This window comes from Cetorhinus maximus, chromosome 21 (genome assembly GCF_964194155.1).
Source record: "Cetorhinus maximus chromosome 21, sCetMax3.hap1.1, whole genome shotgun sequence".
NCBI lineage: Eukaryota > Metazoa > Chordata > Chondrichthyes > Lamniformes > Cetorhinidae > Cetorhinus > Cetorhinus maximus.
Genome location: NC_135899.1, coordinates 38129941 through 38154904, shown reverse-complemented (window position 1 = coordinate 38154904; position 24964 = coordinate 38129941). Strand labels below are relative to the sequence as shown.

General features: G+C 45.4%; 2 protein-coding genes across 3 annotated transcripts in view; both read left to right on the top strand.

Moving 5' to 3' along the window:
• Positions 1 to 24964, top strand: part of LOC144695247 (uncharacterized) — a 486191-nt gene that overhangs the window by 26205 nt on the left and 435022 nt on the right. The gene's annotated exons all lie outside the window — the stretch shown is intronic.
• Positions 23212 to 24964, top strand: part of LOC144695203 (uncharacterized) — a 341679-nt gene continuing 339926 nt past the window's right edge. The window contains exon 1 of the mRNA XM_078566090.1: positions 23212 to 23285. The gene's annotated coding sequence lies outside the window, so the exon portion shown is untranslated. The remainder of the gene's footprint in view (positions 23286 to 24964) is intronic.

Genomic DNA, 24964 nt, shown 5'->3' with positions numbered 1-24964 from the left:
AACATCCTGGGTTTTATCAATAGGAGCATAGAGTACAAAAGCAAGGAAGTTATATTAAACCTGTATAAAACATTGGTTCAGCCTCAACTGGACGATTGTGTCCAGTTCTGTGCACCGCACTTTAGGAGGGATATGAAGGCATTAGAGAGGGTGTAGAAAATATTCGAGAGAATGGTTCCAGGGATGAGGAACTTCAGTTACATAGATAGATTGGAGAAGTTGGGACTGTTCTCCTTGAGAGGAGATTTGATAGAAATATTCAAGATCATGAGAGGTCTGGACAGAATAGATAGGGAGAAACTGTCAAACTAGTGGAAGGATCGAGAACCTGAGAGCACAGATTTAAGGTAATTGACAAAAGAAGCAACAGGGACATGAGGAAAAACTGTTCACAAAGCGAGTAGTTAGGATCAGGAATGCATTGCCTGAGAGTGTGGTGGAGGCAGTTCAATTGAGGCATTCAAGAGGGAATTAGATCATTATCCGAAAAGGAAGAATGTGCTATGGGGAGAATGCTGGGAAGTGGTACTAGATGTGAAGACTCGGTCACACTCCTCATTCCTGGAAGGTTACTCCCGTGTGATTCCTCTGATATCTCAGGAGACTCAAAGACACCGCAAAAGCTTTAACACAAATCTCACACTTGAAGGGTTTCTCTTCCATGTAGCTGCTCTTGTGTTACCAGAGCTGATGCACCTTGTGTTAGGAGATCTTGAGAATTTCCTCCTTAAACCTCACTGCATCTTTACCTCTCTCCCCTCCTTTAGAACCCTCCCTAAATCCTTTCTCTTTGACCATATTTTGGTCATCCCCTCCAAATATCTCCTTCCACGTCTGTGTTAATTTTTCTCTGATTACATCTCTATGAAACACTTTGGGATGTTTTATTACTTTCAGGTGGTGTTCAGGAGGTTTGAAAACTTCAGGAGAACTTTATATTAAATATCACACTTGAAGAGTTACTCCACTGTGGATCCTCTGATGCACCAGGAGCGTTTACGAAGCTGTGAAAGCTTTATCACACAGCTCGCATGTGAACGGTTTCTCCCCTGTGTGAATGTGTTGGTGTATGTGGAGTGTTGATGACTGCGGGAATGATTTATTCCACACCTCACACATGAATGGTTTTTTCCCAGTGTGAATGCGCTGGTGTTGATTGAGCGTCGATGACTGTGTGAAGCCTCGGTCACACATGTCACACCTGAAGGGCTTCTCCCCTGTGTGAATCCTCTGGTGCGTCAGGAGATGGGAGTATTGGGTGAAGGCCAGCTCACAAACCTCACATCTGAAGGGTTTCTCCCCTCTGTGAAGTCTCAGGAGCCTTGTAGATATTGCGAAAGCTTGATCACAAACCTCATAGTTGAAGGGTTTCTGCCCTGTGTGGACTGTCTGATGGCGCAGGAGGGTTGATGATAATGTGAAGGCTTTGTCACACAGCTCAGACGTGAACAGCTTCTCCCCTGTGTGAATGTGTTCATGTGCGCGGAGGATCGATGAACGTGAGAAGGGTTTGTCACACCCCTCACACGTGAATGGTTTCTCCCGTGTGAATGTGTTGGTGTATGTGGAGTGTCGATGGATCCGAGAATGATTTGTCACACACATTGCATGTAAACAGTTTCTCCCCAGTGTGGATGCGTCGATGTACATGAAAGTGAGATGAGCGCGAGAAGGATTTTTTGCAAACCTCGCATGTGAACGGTTTCTCCCCAGTTTGAATGTGTCGGTGTTGGACGAGTATTGATGAATGTGTGAAGGCTCGGTCACACACTTCACACTTGAATGGTTTCTCTTCCATGTAGCTGCTCTTCTGATACGACAGATGTGCATCATGTGTGTTTGGAGATCCTATGAGCCTATGGAGCCCTCCTCACACAACTCACGCTTGAACAGCCTCTCACCTGAAGGAATGAGTTAATGAGGCTCGATGAATGATTGAAGCTCTCATCACACTTGGAGCCACTCATGCTTCTTCCCAGCCTCACCCTGACTGATCACCCACAGCCGAACCTTCGGAAAGGTTGGTTCTGATGGAAGGTTCCACACCACTGACCAGTTTCAGATCCGATGATATGTCAAAGCTCTCCTGACCCGACCGATTTCCAAATGATTGTTTCACTGTCCAACCTTCACTGTGTTGAGCAATGCTGTGAAGGGACTGGATATCTTCCCACAGTTGTGCACTTGTTCCTTGAGTGATTGTCAGGATCTATCTGCGGTGTCTATCCTCTCTGTATTCTCTGGTGTAATACGGTGCAACCCTTCTGTAAAACAGGAAAAGGAAACATGATTTCCTCCAACTCTCTCTCCTCCTTTGCTGAAGGGGCTGACTCCTCAGTTACAGACTGTTCCACAGTGAGTGCCAGTCTGCTATTCCCCTGTGTGGGGGATCAGATACAAGTCCTTTCTTTTTTCTTACTTGACTGTCACACACCCTCTGTTTCCAGCAGGGATACTGGATAGTGACCAGGAGCAGACAACGTGGCTACTTTCTTTCCTCCACCCAGACCCCCATCTTCCCAGGCACCGTGAGGACAATGGAAAAGACACTCAGGCGGAGTGTAAAAGGGGCTATCATGCACTATGAGTTCGAGTCGTGCTGGCAAACGCCAGTTTTACCCTTAGAGTATGTGTTTAATGCAAGAAGCACTCAAAATTTTTCCAAAATTATTCCAAGGAAACACACTGAGCAGGAAGTGCTAGAAGCTAAGGAAAATAAGGAAAATTCAGTGTAGCTGATTGAAGGGTTCTGGTTTATCCTGGGAAATTAGATGCACTGCACTGGCTCAGACTGCACATCCCAAATTCAGCTATCAGCAACTGCACTGGGCAAAACTATCAAATCCAAGCCCAGGCTTTTGGGAAATGCCGAGGCCTTCAGGTAAAATCTTTAAAGACATTTCAATAAATGTGTCTCCAGGTATGGCAGCAAAATTGATTTGACACTGGATTAATTATGCTATTCACCTCAATCACTCCATGTTGCGAAACTGAATTTAATCAATTTTGGAGTAAAATAAAAGCAAAATACTGCAGATGCTGGAAATCTGAAATAAAAATAGAAAATGTTGGAAAAACTCAGCTATTAACACATTGCTATCTTACCTTTTTGCCACTATTAGCACCTTCTTTAGTCTTTAACATTACCATTAACACTCCCTCTGACTTGTGTCCAAGGCATCTTTGTCAAATCTCTCCTGAGCTCCCATCTATCCATGACCTTCTCTTTTGCTCCACCTCTTTAACAATATAAAATCCATCATATTTCTACCTCTGAAGAATAGTCATACAGACTTGAAATGTTAACTCTTTTTCTCTCTCCACGGATGCTGCCAGACCTGTTGAGTTTTTTCAGCATGTTCTGTTTTTATTTAATAAATTGTGGAATAGAACTCTACAGCATCTGTAGTAGTTTGCTTTTATTTTCGTCCAAAATTTATTAAATTCAGTTTCACAACATGGAGCGGTTGGGCTGAATAGCATAATTAATCCAGTGTCAAATCAATTTTGCTGCAATCCCCGGAGACATATTTATTGAAATGTCTTTTAATGTCTCGAAGATGTTCCACCATTCAGTGAGATCATGGTGCACCTGTGATTTAACTCCATATTCTTGCCCTTTCCCCAGGTTCCGTTCCCTGAAGGACAATATTTGGACTTTTAGGACACCCTGAAAGTTTTCATGTTTTTATTTTGACGCCTATTCCTATGTACTTCCCCCCTCAATGAGGCAACACTCCCTCAGTACTGCCCCCCAAGGAGACAGCTCTCCCTCAGTACTACCCTGTCATGAAGCTATTAATGTATATATTATTGGAAAATATTTTTCTTTTAAAATAGAGGTTCAGTCTGTGGGTGTATCCTAATTGGATTAAAGCCAGCTAGTCCGGGTGCTTTGATGTGTATCAGTTTTGAGATGTAAGAGAGGTAGAATGCATTTATATTTTTTGAATAGAGCATTCAAGAAGGCGAGTGAAATCTGGCACCTAGCTAGCAGAGACCAAGCAATGTTTATATTACTAATAAAATCAGTACTATGAAAGGGGTTTTATTGTTAGAAGAGGCTGATGATACAATGAGAATTTACATTCAATGACCTGTGCTAGGTGTAAGGGTAACAGTTTGTGTGTGTGCGGAGCAGAGGCAATGTAAGATCAAAGCAGCTATAAGCCTCCAACTAACTCCACAGGAACCAAAGCGAAAGGAACCTCATTTTGAATTCGTAAGGTGAAAATGCTTTGCCTGGTGTTTGGTTAAGTCTATGGGTTGCTGATGCCTTAATGGAGATTAGTTTGAGAATTTGTTAAAAGTTATGATAGTAGCAATTTGTAGCCATGTGTATATATTTAACTTGTGTAAATTAATAAAATGTTTCACTTAGCTTAATATAAAGCCTTTCAAGAACTAGTGGTCTGATTCCTGATTTTAGAGTTGCATCTCAAACATACCACTTAAAAATATAGGTTATGACAGTTGTTTAAAGTTTCCCTTTGAGATTTTTAAAGAACACAGCAATACCGAAAGGCTGTCTCATAACATGCCTCTCCAAGGAGGCAGCTCTCCCTCAGTACCGCCTCTCCAAGGAGGCAGCTTTCCCTCAGTACCGCCCCTCCAAGGAGGCAGCTCGCCCTCAGTACCGCCCCTCCAAGGAGGCAGCTCTCCCTCAGTACAACCCCTCCAAGGAGGCAGCTCGCCCTCAGTACAACCCCTCCAAGGAGGCAGCTCGCCCTCAGTATTGGCCCTCCAAGGAGGCAGCTCTCCCTCAGTACAACCCCTCCAAAGAGGCAGCTCGCCCTCAGTACCGCCCCTCCAAGGAGGCAGCTCATCCTCAGTACTGCTCCTCCGACAGGACAACATACCCTCAGATGAACTGTATAAAACCAGACCTGAACCACCAGAAGGCTAAAGGAATTTCAGGTTATAGAGAAAATGTGGGAGGTTTTGTGGTGCAGTGGGTAGAGTCTCTGCCTCTGAGCCTGGAGCTCTGGGTTTGAGTCCTACGCCAGGACTAGATGGCCAAGGAAGGTTTGTTCAAAATGCTGCCAAACAGGTTTAAGATGAACCTGCAAATCCTTCCAACATACACCAATGGCAGGTGGTAAGAGGGGGAGAGATTCCTGGTCAGCCATGTGATGGAAAGAAATTGGAGCCTTGACCATCACTATCCATAGCTCCAGGCTACAACCTGCATGTAAACGTGGATATTACCACAGCAACTTGGAGTGTTACAGTTCACTCAGGGAGTCCAACTCCTGAGGTGGAGCCTCATGTGAATATGGAGGGCATTGTGCTCTCCTTTCATTTTAAGGGAATAATTGGCACTGAGATTTAACCCCCAGATTCCTTTCTTTTTCCAATAATTTAACCCTGGGTTCCTTCCATTTCCCTATGGTATTGGAGTGTTATAGTTCACTCAGGGAGTCCAATACCATAGGGAAATGGAAGGAACCCAGGGTTAAATTATTGGAAAAAGAAAGGAATCTGGGGGTTAAATCTCAGTGCCAATTATTCCCTTAAAATGAAAGGAGAGCACAATGCCCTCCATATTCACATGAGGCTCCACCCCAGGAGCCTGCAATTGGAAAATCAGACCTTCACCGGGAAGATTGCTGCATGTGTAACAACCACAGCCTCATCTTTCACAGAGTCTGACACCTTCCGAAATTATCCAAATCTCTACTGCCTGTATCCTAACTCATACCAAGTCCCATTCACTCAGCACCCTTGTGCTTACTGACCTGCAGTTGCTCCAAATCTGGCAACACCTCACTTTCAAAATTCTCATCCTTGTTTACAAATCCCTCTTTGACTCTTCTCCTTCCTATCTCTGTAATCTCCTCCATCCCTACAACCCTCTGACATATTTGCACTCCTCCAATTACAGCCTGTTTAGTATCTCCCATTTTAATTGCTCCACCATTGGTGGCCATGCCTTCAGCTGCCTTGATCCCAACCTTTGGAATTCCCTCCCTAAACCCCTCCACCTCTCATAAGAAATAGGAGCAGGAGGAGGTCATTCGGCCCCTCAAGCCTGCCCCACCATTCAATAAGATCATGGCTGATCTGCCCCAGGCTTCAACTCCTCTTTTGTGACAACTCCACATAGCCCTCAACTCCCCGATATTTCAAAAATCTATCTACCTCCTCTTTAAATGCTTTCAGTGATCTAGCCTCCACAACTTTCTGAGGTAGAGAATTCCAGACATTCACTACCCTCTGAGAGAAGAAATTCCTTCACATCTCAGTTTTAAATGAGTGTCCCCTTATTCTCCACCTCATCTTCATCCTCTAAGTCACTTCTTAAGATCTACCTCATTGACCAAGTTTTTGATTATCTGTCCTAATATCTCCTTATGTGACTCGGTGTCAATGTTTATTTGATAACTGAATCCTGGATGATTCTAACACGATCAATGGAGCTTTATGGAGTTTACCCTCACATTATATCGAAGACCACATTGAGCACAGGTTTGATGTTCATTTGCGCTGAAGTTCAGCTTTTTGACCAACACTTTTCTTCTTGATCAAAGCATGCCTGTTGTATCACAGGGATTAATCTTCAGCTCATTATTTTCCCAGAAGTTTATTCCCTGAGGTAACCAGTACAGGTAAATATCACATCCCCAGTCATGAACTTGCAAAGATTGTTTTAAGTTTTCAGTTAAATAATGGTGAAGGAGGAGGGTGAAGGAGAGGGAATGAGGAGGTGAAGGCGGTGTGATGAGGGGCAATAAGTTTGAAGGGATGGGGTGGGGCAGTGATGAAGAGGTGGAGATAGGGTAGAACTGGATGTCCAAACTATTGCATTAACCAAAATGTTCGACACTTTTCTTAATATCTTTTAATGTATCGATATCAGTATGATCAATATTTTGGCTTGATGTCCTTTTTGTGATGTGTTGTGTGATGTGATATTTATACAGTTAAGGCTGCTGTTTAAATGTTAGGTTTTAAGGATTAACAGTGCTTTTTATGTGGGTGAGTAGGCAGGGTGCTGTTCTCAATAATGAATAATTGCACCAGAATGGGGAAAGGAAACTGAAATTGATGAGGGAAATACTTCCTACTGAACTGACTTTCCAACATTTGCCAGTTCATTCAAAAGCTGGAATCATTGGTGAGTATTTGTTTCTTTCCTATGAAATACAAATCTTCATCAGAGAGATAAATGGACACACTGCAAACGAGTTAGAGAGTGACAGACTGAGGGAAAAGGCAAAGAGGGGGTGGACCGAGACACAGATAGAGAGATGGAGGGAGAGAGAGAAAGATGAAAAGACACACACACGCACAGGGTGAGAGATTCAGAAAGAGGAGACAGAGAGAGACAGTCAGAGTAAGAGAGAGAGAGGCAGGGACAGAGATTGTGACAGCAAGAGAGAGAGAGAGAGAGATGGGGGAATTGGAAGAGAGAGAGACAGAGAAACACATGCATACATAGACGGTCAGAGATAATGAGAAAGTAGAGACAGAGAGAAAGAGAGAGAGAGAGAGACACAGAGGCAGAGGCAGAGAGAGACAGAGGCAGACAGGAACAGACAGGCAGAGAGAGAGGAACTGGAACATAGTGACAGTGACAGTGAGAGAGAGAGGCGGACAGAGGAGGGTTGGAACAGAGAGAAAAGAAAGCCATTGTCAGGGACACAGAAAAATTGACAGAGATGCAGAGAGAGTGAGAGAAGCAGAGAAAAACACAAAGAGAGGACAGAGGCAAAGAGAGAGTCAGGGACAAGAGAAAGAAGTAGACAGAAAAAGGAGGGGGAGCAGAGAGTGAGGGGGAACAAAGAGAGAGAGAGAGACATGGACAGAGACAGAGAGAGAAGAACAGAGAAAGACAGAAGTAGGAAAAAGACAGTGACAGAGGTGGGACAAAAGACAGGGAGAGAGAGAGACAGACAGACAGACACAGAGAGAGAGAGAGATATCCACCTGATCTGTATGTTATCTGCATCCTTTGCCCTTCAGCTCCAGGTGATGGATGCCATGGGGCCCTCGGAGACTCTGGATCACCAGAGTAAGTTCATGGGGACCTTCTCCACCCTCTTCAGCAAGGAGGAGCTCAGTGACATCCAACTAGTGGTGAACGAGAAGCTCACCCTGAAAGCCCACAGGTTCATCTTGGCTGTGCATAGCGATGTCTTCAAGTCAATGTTGGGCACCAAGCGCTGGTCTGATTCTAAAGGCCAGGTTGTCCATCTCACCGAGGAAGAGGACTGTCTTGCCCATTTCCAAAATTTCTTGAGGTACCTCTACAGTGGGACTGTCACCCTCAGCATTCAAAATGTGCTCCCTCTTCACATTCTGTCAGAGAAGTACAACACCCAGGAGCTGAGAGAAAGCAGTCAGAGGTTCATGTTGGCTAATGTGGCCTCCCTGGGCACTTGTAACCATGCCATCACTTGGCACAGATACGCCAAGCTGGTTGACCTTGGCCAACTGGAAGTGGAATGCCTCAGGTTTATAGCCTGGAACATCGGCACTGCGATCAAGTCTCCAGACTGGGCATTGTTGGACCCCCACAACTCTCTGCTCTCCTCCAAAGAGCCGATATGGTGGTGGAAGATGAAGTGGTCCTTTTCCAAGCCTTGGTGAGTTGGTTCTCCCTGCATCCCAGCCACAGTGAAGAAATGCTGACCCAAGTTAGATACCCTATGATGCCTCCTGAGAAGCTGTTTGACCTGCTAGCCCCAGGAAGCCTCCCCGAGGACATCACTTCCTACCTACACCAGGAGAGTCTGTTGGTCTACCAAGCGCATGTTTTGTCAACAGGCACCCTTGGCCAATGCAATGACATCACTGCCCCCCCTTTCACCATGAGGATTTACACTTCCAAAAGTTACAGCCTGCCCTGGGACATCTTGGGATATAAGACGATGAATAAAACTGCTCTTAGACGATCTCTATTCACAAGACATTTCTACCTGAAGACTGAATGGAATGTCACCTATTGTCCAAAAGGTCAAAGGATTACAACCCAGCACTATTATGACTACTCGGATGAAATATATGATCAGGTTGTGCAAGAAGATGACTTTTCAACTCTAACTGTCTGGCTGGGGTGTTGTGAACCAGCTGATGAGAGCCACTCTCACAAGTTGATTGTGCTGCTTTCCCGGTGTGTCAATGGCCAGTGGTTTGTGTGTAACGTGAAGACCCTCAAGGTCCCTCACAAGGGGAACGCCACAATCAATGATCTGATCCCCTTGTCGGAGCGGGACAAGTACATCAGTGATGACACCATGAAGCTGCGTCTCATTGGTCAGACCATCTGGGAGAAACATGGGTAGATGCAGCGAGAGTCTTATGCACCCACTTTGAAAAGGATGAGGGTTTTAGTTCTGAGGAGAGACTGGAGAAGTTAGTGTTGTTTTTCTTAGAGAAGGTGAAGAAGGAATTTAATAGATGTGTTGAAAATCATGAAGGGTTTTAATGGCGTAATTGAGGAGAAAGCCTTTCCACTGGCAGAAGGGCGTGTAACCAGAGAAGACAGATTTAAAGCGATTAACACAAGAACCAGAGGCGTCATGAGGAGATTTCTTTATGTTTATGCAACGAGTTGTTATGACCTGAAATGTAATGTCTGAAAGGGTGCTGGAAACAGACTCAATCATAAAAGGGAAGTAGGGAATTGGATAAATACCTGCAAAGAGAAAGAAACTTGCAGGTCAGTGGAGAAAGGACAGAGGAATGAGAAGCATTTCCAAAGAGCCAGCATAGGCATGATGGGCTGAAAGGCCTGACTCTGACCTGGATCAGTATGCGATTCTCTCATCTCTCCACATAACTGATGTAGAATTGGACACAATATTCCAGCTGGGACCAAACCATTGGGACCATTGGCACTGCTCCTGTATATTCCTCAATGAACCAAAACTGATTCTGGATCTGGAGTTATATGTAAAGCAGCCCAGATAAGGACAGCACATGTACTTTCCTAAAGGATATTAATGAACAAGTTGGACAATCGGTCGTTTCACAGTCATCATTACTCAGAAAAATATTTTGTTCAATTTGACATCAATAATTGAATTTAAATTTCCCCAGCTGCCCAGGTGAGATTTGAACTCTCCGGAGAATTTTTCCAGAACACTGGTTTATTAGTCCAGTAACATTACTGATGTGCTGCTGTTTAAATTGCCCTGTCAAGCACTCGCAGGGGTAGATACACAGTAAAGCTCCCTGTACATGACCCCATCAAAATCATCCAGGACGGGTAAAGCGGGAATACAGAATTAAACACCCGACAATGCCCATGTTAAAAGGGTAACAAATAGAGTAAAGGTCCCTCTTCAATGTCCCATTAAAGGCAACAGAGATGACGGTGTGTGGGGGGTGGAGGGGGTGGGGGGGGAATCAATGTACTGCTCCTTCTGATTATACACTCCCAGGGCAGGTACAGCACGGGGTTTCGGTACAGAGTAAAACTCCCTTTACAATGTCCCCATAAAACACTCCCAGGACAGGTACAATACAGGGTTCGATATGTTGTGTTCTAGGTTGGGCAGCCCTCCCATGACCTAATTGAAGACCTTGTGGGTAATTAATACCCATTTACAGGCCTCATCCAGCTGCTCCTCAGATTGAACGGGGAGGGAGAGGGGCCTTGCCCAACATGCAGCCCCACAGGTCTGACCCAGCGGGCTGCTGGACAGTGAAAGGGGTTGGGGTGCCTCCTTTCCAGGTTCCCAGTGCCCATCTGAGGGAGCCCCCCTCAACCGTTTTCTCTCCCCCAACCCTATCCATCATGCCATCTCCCGTTGCCTGCCAGCCTGAATCGTGCACTTCATTTCATCACTGAACGCCCCTACAATGTCCTCGGTGCAGTAGTGGCAGTATCACGGTGCACAGCCCATACTGTTGATGAGTGGTTTTCCTGGACTCTGATTGGTTAAGGAAGTTTGTGATCAGTCTCTGATTTGTTTCTCAGAGTTGCAGTCACCTACAAGTTTCTCTTCCTGATTGGTTCCTGAAGGTGCCAGTCACCTGTGGAACAATCCCCCTCATGACAACATTCCTTTGTCCTTTGTCTGCATGGGCCCCAGTAATGCCTGTCTCTTTATGGGGTATGTGGAACATTCCTTGTTCCAGTCCTACTCCGGCCCCCTCCCACAGCTCTTTCTCTGGCACATCGATAATTACTTCGGTGCTGCTTCATGCTCTCGTCTGGACCTGGAAAAATGTACTAATTTTGCTCCCAATTTCCACCCCTCCATCATTTTCACATGGTCCATCTCTGACACTTCCCTTCCCTTCCTTGACCTCTCTGTCTCAATTTCTGGTGATAGACTGTCCACCAATATTTATTACAAGCCTACCGACTCCCACAGCTACCTCGACTACAGCTTCTCACACCCCGCTTCCTGTAAGGAGTCCATCCCATTCTCTCAGTTTCTTCGCCTCCGTCGCATCTGTTCTGATGATGTCACTTTCAAAAACAGTTCCTCTGACATGTCTTCCTTCTTCCTTAACTGAGGTTTTCCACCCACGGTGGTTGACAGGGCCCTCAACTGTGTCTGGCCCATCTCCCGCGCATCCGCCCTCACACCTTCCTCTCCCTCCCAGAACCATGATAGGGTCCCCCTTGTCCTCACTTATCACCCCACCAGCCCCCGCATTCAAAGGATCATCCTCCGCCATTTCCGCCAACTCCAGCATGATGCCACCACCAAACACATCTTCCCTTAACCCTCCCGGCGGCATTCCGCAGGGATCATTCCCTCCTGGACAACCTGGTCCACTCCTCCATCACCCCCTGCACCTCAACCCCCTCCCACGGCACCTTCCCATGCAACTGCAGAAGATGCAACACCTGCCCCTTTACTTCCCCCCTCCTCACCGTCCAAGGGCCCAAACACTCCTTTCAAGTGAAGCAGCATTTCACTTGCACTTCCCTCAATTTAGTCTACTGCATTCACTGCTCCCAATGTTGTTTCCTCTACATTGGAGAGACCAAACTCAGACTAGGTAACCGCTTTGCAGAACACCTTCGGTCTGTATGCAAGCATGACTCAGACCTCCCTGTCGCTTGCCATTGCAACACTCCACTCTGCTCTCATGCCCACATGTCCGTCCTTGGCCTGCTGCATTGTTCCAGTGAAGCTCAACGCAAACTGGAGGAACAGCACCTCATCTTCCGACTAGGCACTTTACAACCTTCCGGACTGAATATTGAGTTCAACAATTTTAGATCATGAACTCTCTCCTCCATCCCCACCTCCTTTCCGATCCCCCTTTTTTCCAATAATTTATATAGATTTTTCTTTTCCCACCTATTTCCATTATTTTTAAATGTATTTCCATCCATTGTTTTATCTTTGCCTTTTAGCCTATTTCGATCCCTTCCCCCCACCCCCACTAGGGCTATCTGTACCTTTATTATCACATTCCTTAGATAATATCACCAGCTTCAACACCTCTTTATCCTTTTGTCTTTGACATCTTTTGGTTATCTCCACCTATCACTGGCCCTCTATCCAGCTCTACTTGTCCCACCCACCCCCCCCTTAAACCAGCTTATATTTCACCTCTTTTCTATTTTTCCTTAGTTCTGTTGAAGAGTCATACGGACTCGAAACGTTAACTATGTTCCTCTCCACAGATGCTGTGAGACCTGCTGAGTTTTTCCAGGTATTTTTGTTTTTGTTTTGGATTTCCAGCATCCACAGTTTTTTGCTTTTTTTTTTTTCCTTTGTCCTTTCGCTAATTTAAATAGTTTTTTTTAAACTAAGATAATGTGGCACCTTGTGATAAGCAATACCTATCATTATAAAGACTCCTTGTCCACCTATCTGACAAAACAGAGCTGTGTGGTGTAGAGTGTCATTCATTATTTTGAGATTCATTGTCCTCACTATTTGATTGATGTACAGGCATCAACATTGCATGTCCTAGATGATTCTCATTAAAATGACGGTTTATCAGTGTTATGGTTGAAAGAACTACATCACCAGTGTGGAATTTGAAGGACCTGCCAGTTCTTGCTCTGAGTTAATGAAAAATAAATAACATGACAGAAGTGTACAATAGCACATTACACATCTTTGAAATTAAACACAGAAATTATAAAGCGATACACATACATAAATTCGACCCATAACTTGTCTGAAACCAGAGTATAAAGACAATCAGTGTGCAACGATGAAGTAGCAAGAGACACACTCAATCCCTTCATGTTCATAAGTAACAAGAACAAAAGAAAAAAGACAAACTACAAAACCTATTACGGAAATTAATTGTTAAGTTTACAGGACCAAAGTGATACACAGGGCTGATATATATTTTCTCTTTGAAAGGAAATGACTGCTACTTTTCAAGGTATTACTGTGCAATTAACAAGTTAATCCCATATTGAAAGAACGCAGCACATTTAAAAACACTGGAGGCAAGACTGAAGATTGACAGCTGGTCCCTCACAAAAGAGGACTCTATTGACTCCCTTTGAATTCTCTGTATCAGGTAAAGCTGATCAGTTTTAATGAACAGGGGCATGGGAACAGTGTGCAACATTGATTACAATTAAATACAATACAACATTAGGTTAATTGATTATCATTCAATATCATAATTATTACACATAACTGGACAAAAAATTAATTATTAAACATGAATTTTACGACAAAGTACAGGATAGAAGATCAGAATAGGCAATTCTAGATTTTCAGGACATTCTTTCCTCTCTTGTACACCCAGTGCTGTAAATCCCCATCCCACACACTCTCCCTCCTCCCTATGCTGAAATCCAAACCCATCGCAGCATCTCCAAAATATTTCTTTTGGTCGACTTTTCTCCCTCATCTGAAGGTGCTGACTCTGGCTGGGTTGAGTTTTACATTCATTGGTTACCAACCCTCTCTTCCCGTAAATTAAGAAAATATTCCGAGGCAGTTTACAAGAGTGTTAATCAGAAAAAAAAATGACACCAAGTAGTAGTCCAACTTTCAACACGGTGTCACACGAACATGTGAAAAATGAAAAAAACTGCAGCTTATGAGGAAGGAGCATGAACTAGTCCCGCCTTCACATTGAGGATACCCTCCAGTGTGTTGTGTGGCACTACCACCGTGCTAAATAGGATAGATTTTGAACAGATCTAGCAATTCAAGACTGGGCATCTATGAGGCACTGTGAGCCATCAGCAGCAGCAGAATTGTACTCAAACACGATCTGTAACCTCATGGCCTGGCATATCCCCCACTTTATCATTACCATCAAGCCAGGGGATCAACTCTGGTTCAATGAAGCGTGCAGGAGGGCATGCCAGGAGCAGCACCAAGCATACCTAAAAATGAGGTGTGCGACAAAAACAGGACTACATGTCAAACAGCATAAGCAGCAAGTGCCAGACAGAGCTAAGCGATCCTACAACCAACAGATCAGGTCCAAGCTCTGCAGTCCTGCCACATCCAGTCGTGAATGATGGTGGACAATTAAACAACTCACTGGAGGAGGAGGCTCCACAAATATCCCCATCCTCAATGATGGAGGAGCCTAGCACATCAGTGCAAAAGATAAGGCTGAAGCATTCGCAACAACCTTCAGCCAGAAGTGCCGAGTGGATGATCCATCTGAGCCTCCTTCGGAGGTTCCCAGCATCACAGATGCCAGTCTTCAGCCAATACAATTCACTCCACATGATATCAAGAAACAGCTGAAGGCACTGGATACTGCAAAGGCTATGGCTCTGACAATATTCTAGCAATAGTACTGAAGACTTGTGCTCCAGAACTTGCTGCGCCCCTAGCCAAGCTGTTCCAGTACAACACTGGCATCTACCCAGCTAAGTGGAAAATTGCCCAGGTATGTCCTGTACACAAAAAGCAGGACAAATTCAACCCGGCCAATTACCGCCCCATCAGTCTACTCTCCATCATCAGTAAAATAATGGAAGGGGTCATCAACAATGCGACCAAGCAGCACTTTCTTAGCAATAACCTGCTCATGCCAGGGCCACTCAGCTCTTGACCTCATTACAGCCTTGGTTCAAACATGGACAAAAGAGCTGAACCCCCCAGGTGAGGTGAGAGTGATTGTCCTTGACATCAAGGCAGCATTTGACCGAGTGTGGCTTCAAGGATCCCTAACAAAACTGCAGTCAATGGGAATTAGGGGAAAAACTCTCTGCTGTTTGGAGTCATACCCAGCACAAAGGAAGGTGGTTGTGGTTGTTGGAGGTCATCTCAGTTCCAGGACGTTGCTACAGGAGTTCCTCAGGGTAGTGTTGTAAGCCCAACCATCTTCAGCTGCTTCATCAATGACCTACCTTCCATCATAAGGTCAGAAGTGGGGATGTTTGCTGATGATTGTACAATGTTCAGCACCATTAGCGACTCCTCAGATACTGAAGCAGTTCATGTCTAAATGCAGCAAGACCTGGACAATATCCAGGTTTGGGCTGACAAGTGGCAAGTAAGATTCGTGCCACACAAGTGTCAGGCAATGACCATCGCCAACAAGAGAGAATCCAACCATCACCCCTTGATGTTCAACGGCATTACCATCACTGAATCCCCCACGATCAAAATCCTAGGGGTTACCATTGACCAGAAGCTGAACTGGACTAGCCATATAAATACTGCGGCTGCAAGAGCAGGTCAGAGGCTAGGAATCCTGTGATAAATAACTCACCTCCTAACTACCCAAAGCCTGTCCACTTTACAAATTTTTTTTATTAATTCACAGGATGTGGGCTTCGCTAGCTGGGCCAGCATTTATTGCCCATCCCTAGTTGCCCTTGAGAAGGTGTTGGTGAGCTGCGTTCTTGAACTGCTGCAGTCCACGTGGTGCAGGTACATCCACAGTGCTGTTAGGGAGGAAGTTCCAGGATTTTGACCCAGCGACAGTGAAGGAACAGCAATATATTTCCAAGTCAGGATGATGTCCTTCTAGGCACAAGTCAGGATTGTGATGGAATACTCTCCACTTGCCTGGATGAGTGCAGCTCCTACAACACTGAAGAAGCTGGACATCATCCAGGACAAAGCAGTCCACTTGATTGGCACTACATCCACAAACATTCACTCCCTCCACCACCGACACACAGTAGCAGCAGTGTGTACCATCTACAAGATGCACTGCAGGAACTCACCAAGGCTCCTTAGACAGCACCTTCCAAATCAATGACCACTACCACCTAGAAGGACAAGGGCAACAGATAGATGGGAACACTACCACCTGGAAGTTCCTCTCTGAGTCACTCATCATCCTGACTTGGAAATATATCGCTGTTCCTTCACTGTCACTGGGTCAAAATCCTGGAACTTCCACCCCAAGAACATTGTGGATGTACCTGCAACACATGGACTGCAGTGGTTCAAGAAGGCAGTTCACCAGCACCTTCTCAAGGGCAACTAGGGATGGGCAATAAATGCTGGCCCAGCTAGCGAAACCCAATCCCGTGAATGAATAAAAAAAATCTGTAAAGTCTCTCTTACCAAGGTCTGAGGACAAGTACCCAAGTGTAGATGGTACACACTGCTGCTACTGTGCGGTGCCTGATGCGAGTTGTAGTTCTGACGTGCACACCGGCGGTTGGCGCCCAGTGTTCGGGAGTTGGAATCTGACAAAACGCGAGCCCGAGTGGCTGTCAGGTGGGCGGGGCTGGAATTGGAGGTGTGCACCTGTAATTCCCAGCCCCGGGCGGCGGGAACCAGGATCGCAGCCGTTTAACCCCATCTACCCCCCATCCACTTGGTTAAATGGAGAACATGGGACTACATTCGACATTGGTTTTCTGTGACTGGTGAGAGACTGTTTTCTCCAGACTGTGGAGTAAAAGTATAAAAGTTTGACTCTCCCAGTTTTGACTCCATCTCCCTTAATGGTGCTGAAGGGCCTGTCCTCCATTTAGCCCCTGCCCCAGTTAAGATTGTAGATCTAAGGTGCTCCGCTCCATGGCCCGGTCCTCAAATCATTTCTCTCCCTCTTGAAGCTGTCTGCTTGCCATTCCTTTACTACTAGATTTCTGTTTTGTCTGGTGGTGAGGGGAATTTCTTTCTGACTCGAGGTAAAATGGGACAGATTGTAAGAGACCCTCTGTGACTCTGACATCAGATCATCAGATGGTTTTACACAGGGGCAGCGTGTGGATGAGAAATAGGTGGGGACTGAGGATAGACCCTTGGTTGGACTCCAGAGCGATGGGGGTGGGAAGATTAACCATTGCAGGAGATTCTCTGGTTACTACTGAAGAGATAAAAGTGGGCCAAGTGATAACAGTCCCACTCACTGGACATAAGCCCTGGGAGAAAGCAGATGGGCTGTTTCTGTGCTTTTAAAACTTCTGGAAATACTCAGCAGATCAGGCAGCATTTGTGGAGAGAAACAGAGTTAACATTTCAGCTCGAGATGATCTTTCATCAGAAATGATGTTGGGTATCTCTTCCTATTGTGAGAGAGCACCACTCCACCCAGTGCCCAGCAGTACTCCATCCCAGCTCCAGTTTTCACCAGCATCGCACTCTCTCACACTCACCAACATTGGCCGGCCTTGTCCCATGATCTATTTGTCCCTTATTTTGTTGCCTCAGAGTTGGTCACCCTGAGTGAATCTCCAAGTCACACTCCCGAAGTCACAGTGTTGCTTTCCGAGCACAGACTTATTCCGAAATTCACTCCCTGAGTCAGACTCACTTGATGAGTAACAGAGGCACTCCCCAAGCACGCGCTCTTCCCCATTCCTCCTTCCCATGCCCCTCTGTCTCTGGCGTGCGCCCCTCCCAATCCAGTGTGCGTCCCTCTCCTCCTCACTCCGCAGTGCGCCCCCCCTCCCCCGCACATGTGCTGATCCCACTCCTGCATGTCATTGCTGCCTTGGATTCTGTGTGTCTTCCTCTTCTGATCTTTTTAAAATTCATTCAAGGGATGAGGGTTTCACTGGCTAAGCCAGAAATTATTGCCCATTCCCAATTGCCCTTGAGAAGGTGCTGATGAGCTGTCTTCTTGAACCGCTGCAGTCCATGTGGTGCAGGTACACCCACAGTGCTGTTAGGAAGGGAGGTCCAGGATTTTGACCCAGCGACAAACACATCCGAGGCCACACATCCCACAGTGAAGTTGTCAGTTTGAAAGTCTTCGACGATGAAAAATGTTATTCCCACACTAGAAATCTGTGTAAAACGTTTACCAGGGGAACTGAGACAGCAGCTGCAATAAGTGAGGTTTTATTCAGATGGGACAATGACAAGTTTAAATCCCCACCTGATCTGCTGCTCAAAGTCACCTCCGTTTCACCGGTCAGTTTCCCAAACTTCAGGAAACTCATGTTACTCCAGAAATATTTGGATTGGCTGTGAGAGACGTCAATCAGAGAGCCCCACCCACTCTGCCCATTCCCTCCTCTTCCTGTTCCACAGCTGCTTCACTTCCTGTAGGGACTCAAAACCAACTCAGGAGATGGTGAGTGAACGAACACAATTTATAATAATTACATCACATAATATCCACACTAATCTTCAGGCAGCCTGACTATCCTGTGGGGAATCAGCTGTGGAAATGCCCCTTATGCTGTGTGAGAACATCCAGCTGAGAGAGCTGTTTACTCGGTGCTTTGTGCTGAGCTGTTTGCCTGGAGCTGTGTGTTGGATATTGAGTGTGTTTATTGGAAGCATTTCCCTTCTGATTTACAGGCTGAGTTTTGTTGATGGCTCATTACTGAATATGAGAAGGTGAGGTGTAATTATCTGGGAGGTGCAGAGTGTCTGAGGATTCTTACTGATTTCCTATTGTTGAGTTGTGTGTGTGTGTTGGGAGCTGGTTATTATCCTGTGGACTGTGAATGGTCAGTTCTGTCTGTGTGTTGGGATCTAGATGTTTTCTGTTTTATCAAATCACTCCAAGACCTCCCACCCCCCCCCACCCCCCCCATCTCTGTAACCTCCTCAGAAAAGAAATAAAGAAAGACTTGCATTTCTATAGAGCCTTTCACGACCACCAGATGTCCCAAAGCTCTTTACAGCCAATGAAGTAGTTTTGAAGTGTAGTCACTGTTGTAATGTAGGAAACGTGGCAGCCAATGTGCGCACAGCAAGCTCCCACAAACAGCAATGTGATAATGACCAGATAATCTATTTTTAGTGAGGCTGATTGAGGGATTAATGTTGGTCAGGACACCAGGGATAACTCCCTTGTTCTTCTTCAAGATAGTGTCATGGGATCTTTTACACCCACCTTAGGGAGAGCAAAGGGGCCTCGTTTGAGATCACATCGGAAAGACGGCACCTCTGACAGTGCAGCACTGCCACGCTCCTTTTGTGCCGTACTATTCTATGATTCTGTATGATTCTATGAAGGGTTCTCCGTTACCATCCCTGGCTCTCACTGTCATTTCCCTGTGTTGGTCAGGAATAGGGACACCATCCGTAGGAAGAGGTACAAGTTCCAATAACAGGAGAGACGATTGACACCCTACCTCAGCTCATCTGCTGCTGAAACCCTCATCCAGACCTTTGTAGGCTCCAGACTCAACTATTCCAATGCTCTCCTGGCTGCTCTCACATCTTGCACTGTAAACTTGAGCTCCTCCAAAACTCTGCTGCCCATGTCCGAACTGACAGCAAGACCCATTCCCCAATCACCCCTGTGCTCACTGATCTACATTGGCTCCTGGTCAAGCAACACCTGAATTTTAGTATTCTCATCCTTGTTTTCAAATCCCCCCATGGCCTTGCCCCCTCTCTATCTCTGTAATCTTCTCCAGTCTCACAACTCTCTGAGATATTTGCGCTTCTCTAATTCCAACCTCTCGAGCATCAACAATTTGAATCACTCCACCATTGGTGGCCATGCCTTCAGCTGCCCGGGTCCTACAGTCTGGAGTTCTCTCTCTAAACCTTTCCATCTCTCTACCTATCTTTCCTCCTGTATGACACTCCTTAAAATCTATTTCTTTAACCATATGTTTGGACATATGTACTGATATTACCTTATGTACCCCAGTGTCAAATATTAGCACGCTTGTAAAGCACCCTGGGACATTGAACTATGTTAAAGGTGCTATATAAATGCAAGTTGTTGCTGTATGCCGCTGTTGTATTTTCCTTAGCTCCGAGCACTTCCTGTCCAGTGTATTTTCTTCAAATAATTTTGGAAAGGTATACAAATAATCATTTTTGTAATATAGAACTTGAGTATTGCTGAAAAAAGACATAGAACCATAAAAAAGTTACAGCACAGAAGGAGGCTATTTGGCCCATCTTGTCCATGCCAGCCCGAGGACACCCATGTCTAAGCTTTTTGTATTGCACTCATCAGGACACTTGCAAGAATACTAATGTAAGGGGAAGACAACAATTTATACTTTACATGAAGAGACTGCTGATTGGTTGGCAAGTGTCATTGCCATGGAGAATGCACCACTGATGGTGACTGACAGTTCACTGCCAAACATTCTTTGAAATTTAAACCAGGCAGTTTGACCCTGATTAGTCAAGGCACTGGCCTGATGAATGAGTCAGCGAATGACTGTCACTTATTTTCTTTAGCTGAAACAGGCGCAAGGTATGTACATGTTCTTTCTGTCCGTAAAGAACAGGGCCCTGTGAATTAATATATGTAGCTTCCAGTACACACAAATGCACCACATTGTGAGCCCGACTGACAATCTTAAAATGGTTGTCAGTGTAATTCTTAGCACATTGAGGATTATTCAGCAAATGTTGTCCAATCGCGGAATCACATCTAGTGTTGGACACTGTGTTCAAGCACGGGCTGATTGGTATGATCTGTATCCTACCCATTGCAAACAGCGGTTGGGACATGATCCGCCAGTCTTTGGGATGTACAGCCTGCATACCTAGCATCACACTGGCACTGAAATTCAAACACCACTTTTACTCATTTATGTGATAGGCAGAACATCTCTTTTGGCTTGATGGCAACATCCTCTTAGTGACGAATCCCACTCATGTTGCTACTGCATAGTAGCAGTGTGAGACAGCTAGCTTTATGGGTTGCTCAAATTTTCGAGATACCTTGCCCTTCCAGGGTAACCTGAGATAGGCTGGACACTCTTCAGGGCCGAAAGTGACAGCCTTAGGCCTGCTCATGATTTTGCATGATATACACTGCAAAATGATCTAATCAGGGTAGCCATTATCCTGCAGGATGCCTTTGATGTGCCCTATTTCAGCATCAAGCTTGCATGGTGAGCAAATGGCTCAGGCCCTATTTACAAGTTGCCGATGAGACCAATTGTATAGCATATGAAACTGTAAGAATCCTAATGCATATATTGACCCATGAAGGTAGGCTTGGGCTAGACCATGGTAGAGAATTTCCTGGCATTTTTCTCAACTAGTATGTCAAGGAAGGGGAAGGGAATCGAGGAGTTCGAACTCAGCAAAAAAAAATGAAACCATGCACAAAAACCTCCTCTTTGTTGTCCGGAAATACATGGTCAGAGAGATTTGTTATATGTTCTGTGACATAATTAACTGCATTTCCTCCAATCCCAACGATCCCACTACAAACCAGTGTCCACGGAGAAGGCTGAGTTTGCCATTGTCATTTCCAGTGGCCGAGCCAGTTTCTTTCCTTTCTTGAGACTTTGTGTGGCCTGCTAGGCCATTTCAGAGGGCATCTAAGAGTCAACCACATTCCTATGTCCTGGAGTCACATGTGGGCCAAACCAGGTAAGGACAGCAGATTTGCTTCCCTAAAGGACATTAGTGAACCAGACAGGTTTTTGCAACAATGGACAATGGTTTTATTAGACTTTTAATTGCAGATTTTTATTGAATTCAAATTCCACCATTTTCTGTGGCTGGATTCAAACCCAAGTCTCCAGAGCATTACCCTGTGTGTCTGGAATACTAGTCCAGCACAATATCACTGTGCCATCACCTCCCCATGAGACTCCATGGCATCAATATTGAGGACTTCCCCACCTGCCAGTGGGATGGGACATACCCAGAGATGGTGACGGAGGAGTCTGGGATGTTTCCAGATTGATACGATTCAGTGAGTATCACTGTTACTTGACCAGTCTGTGGGGCAGCCCTCCTCACTTGGGGACTTGTCCTCAGACCTTGGTAAGAGAGACTTTACAGATTTCACTGGGCTGAGATCACCATAATCTTATTCTGACACAATGCCAGGATTGTCCAGATCTATCTGATTTCCCTCTTATTATTGGATTTTGTAGTGACTGTTTATCATTGTTTGCTAGGCCACATCAGAGGCCAGCCAGAGTCAACCATGTTTTGTGGGACTGGAGTCACATGTAGACCAGACCAGGCAGTTGTAGCAGGTTCCTATCCCTGGGGACAATATTTGGGTTTTTAGGACAACCTGAAAGTTTTCCTATTTTTATTTTATTCTATTTCATAAATTTATTAAATTCAGTTTCACAACATGGAGTGGTTGAGGTGAATGGCATAGATGCCTTTAATTGAAAATTAGATAAGCAAATGGGAGAGAAAGGAACAGAAAGATATGCTGATAGGATGAGATGAAGAGGGGTAAGAGGAGGCTCGTGTGAAGCATAAACACCAGAATCGACCAACTGGGCTGAATGGCCTGTTTCTGCACTGTAATTCTCTGTAAGTAACTTTCCGTAGTTGGATTTGAACTTACAATCTCTAGATTGTTCATCAAGCACCAAAGCAATTTGGCTGTCATACCTGGAGACACGTTTATTGAAATGTCTTTTAATGCCTTCTTTAAAGATTTTACCTGAAGGCCTCGCCCTTTCCCAAAAGCCTGGGCTTGGATTTGATAGTTTTACCCAGTGCTGTGGCTGATAGTTGGATTTGGGATGTGCAGTCTGAGCGAGTGCAGTGTATCTAATTTCCCAGGATAAACCAGAACCCTTCAATCAGCTACACTGAAGCAATATTTTTCTCAGCTTCTAGCACTTCCTGCTCAATGTGTTTTCTTCAAATAATTTTGGAAAACAAGGGGAGAAATTTCAAAATTGCCGTAGAATTAACATTTCTCATGAGTGTTTTTTATGTTAAACACATATTGTAAGGGTAAATCTGCTCTTCACCGGCATGACTCGAGCTCATAGTGAATTGATAGCCCATCTTACACTCTGTCCGACTGTCTTTTCCATTGTCCTCATGGTGCCTGGGAAGATGGGGACTGGGCGGAGGAAAGAAAGTAGCCACATTGTCTGCTCCTGGTCACTATCCAGTGTCCCTGCTGGAAACAGAGTGTGTGTGACAGTCAAGTGAGGAAAAAGAAAGGACTTGTGTCTGATCTCCCACACAGGAGAATAGCAGACTGGCACTCACTGTGAAACAGTCTCTAACTGAGGAGTCAGCCCCTTCAGCAAAGGAGGAGAGGGAGTTGGAGGAAATCATGTTTCCTTTTCCTGTTTTACAGAAGGATTGCACCATACTACACCAGAGAATACAGAGAGGATACACACCGCAGATAGATCCTGACCATCACCCAAGGAGCAACTGCACAACTGTGGGAAGACATCCAGTCCCTTCACAGCGTTGCTCAACACAGAGAAGGTTGGGCAGTGAAACCATTATCTGGAAATCGGTCGGGTCAGGGGATCTTTGACATATCATCAGATCTGAAACTGGTCAGTGGTGTGGAACCTTCCATCAGAACCAACCTTTCTGAAGGTTTGGCGATCGGTCAGGGTGAGGCTGGCAAGACGTGTGAGTGGGCTTCAAGTGTATTGAGAGCTTCAATCATTCTTGGAGCCCATTGAGCCTCATGGACCACTGACTCATTCTTACAGGTGAGAGGCTGCTTAAGTGTGAGGAGGGTTCCACAGGCTTGTAAGATCTTCTAACATGCAAGATGCATCTATCGTACAACTGTTAAACAAAGGCAGCCTCGTGGGAGAGAAACCATTCAAGTGTGAGTTGTGAGACAAATCATTCTCGCAGTCGTCAATCCTTTGTGTACACCAACACTTTCATATGGGGGAGAAGCTATGAGGTGTGTGGCAAAGCCTTCATACAGTCATCAAGCCTCCTGGTCCATCAGACAATCCACACAGGGGATAAACCCTTCAAGTGTGAGGATTGCGATAAAGCTTTTGCAACATTGACGAGGCTCCTGACACACCAGAGGATTCACACAGGTGAGAAACCCTTCTGGTGTGATGTTTGTGAGAAGGCTTTCACGCAATCCTCTGATCTCCTGACGCACCGGAGGATTCACACTGGGGAGAGACCCTTCAAGTGTAACGAGTGTGACCGAGTGTTCACACAGTCATTGACGCTCATGGAACACCGACACATTCACACAAGAAACCACTCGTGTGTGATGTGTGTGACAAATCATTCTCTCAGTCATGGACCCTCCAACAACACCAGTACCTTCACACTGGGGAGAAACCATTCACCTGTGAGGTGTGTAATAAAGGCTTTGCACAATTATCAGGTCTGTTATATTACCGGCGTATTCACACAAGGGAAAATCCATTCAAACATAAGGTTTGTGACCAAGGGTTAACACAGTAAACGACACTGATGAAACACTAACGCATTCACACTAAGTTAAAGCTGTTTAAATGTGAAAGCTGTTCACAGGTCGACACCCTCCCTGCTAAACAAGATGATTCACACGGGAGAAACCATCCAAACATGGGGTATATGACCAAGCTTTCACACAGTCAGCGACAGCAAATCACCACACATTCGCACTCGGGAGAAGCTGTTCATGTGCGTGGTGTGTCACAAAGCCTTCACAAACTTGTCTAAACTCCTGGTCCATCAGTGGATCCACACAGGGGAGTAACTCTTTAAGTGTGAGATTTATGATAAAGTTCTCCTGAAGACTTCAAAACTCCTGGGACATGAGCGGATCCACATTGGAGAGAAACCATTCAGGTGCGAGGTGTGTGTAAAGGTTTTCACACATTCAGGGTATCTCCTGATCCAACGCACTCACACGGGGGAGAAGCCCCATCAGTGTGAATTCTGCAATTAAGCCTTCACACAGTTGTCGTATCTCCTGGGATATCAGCTGAACCGCACAGGAGGCAAACCCAGTGTGACGT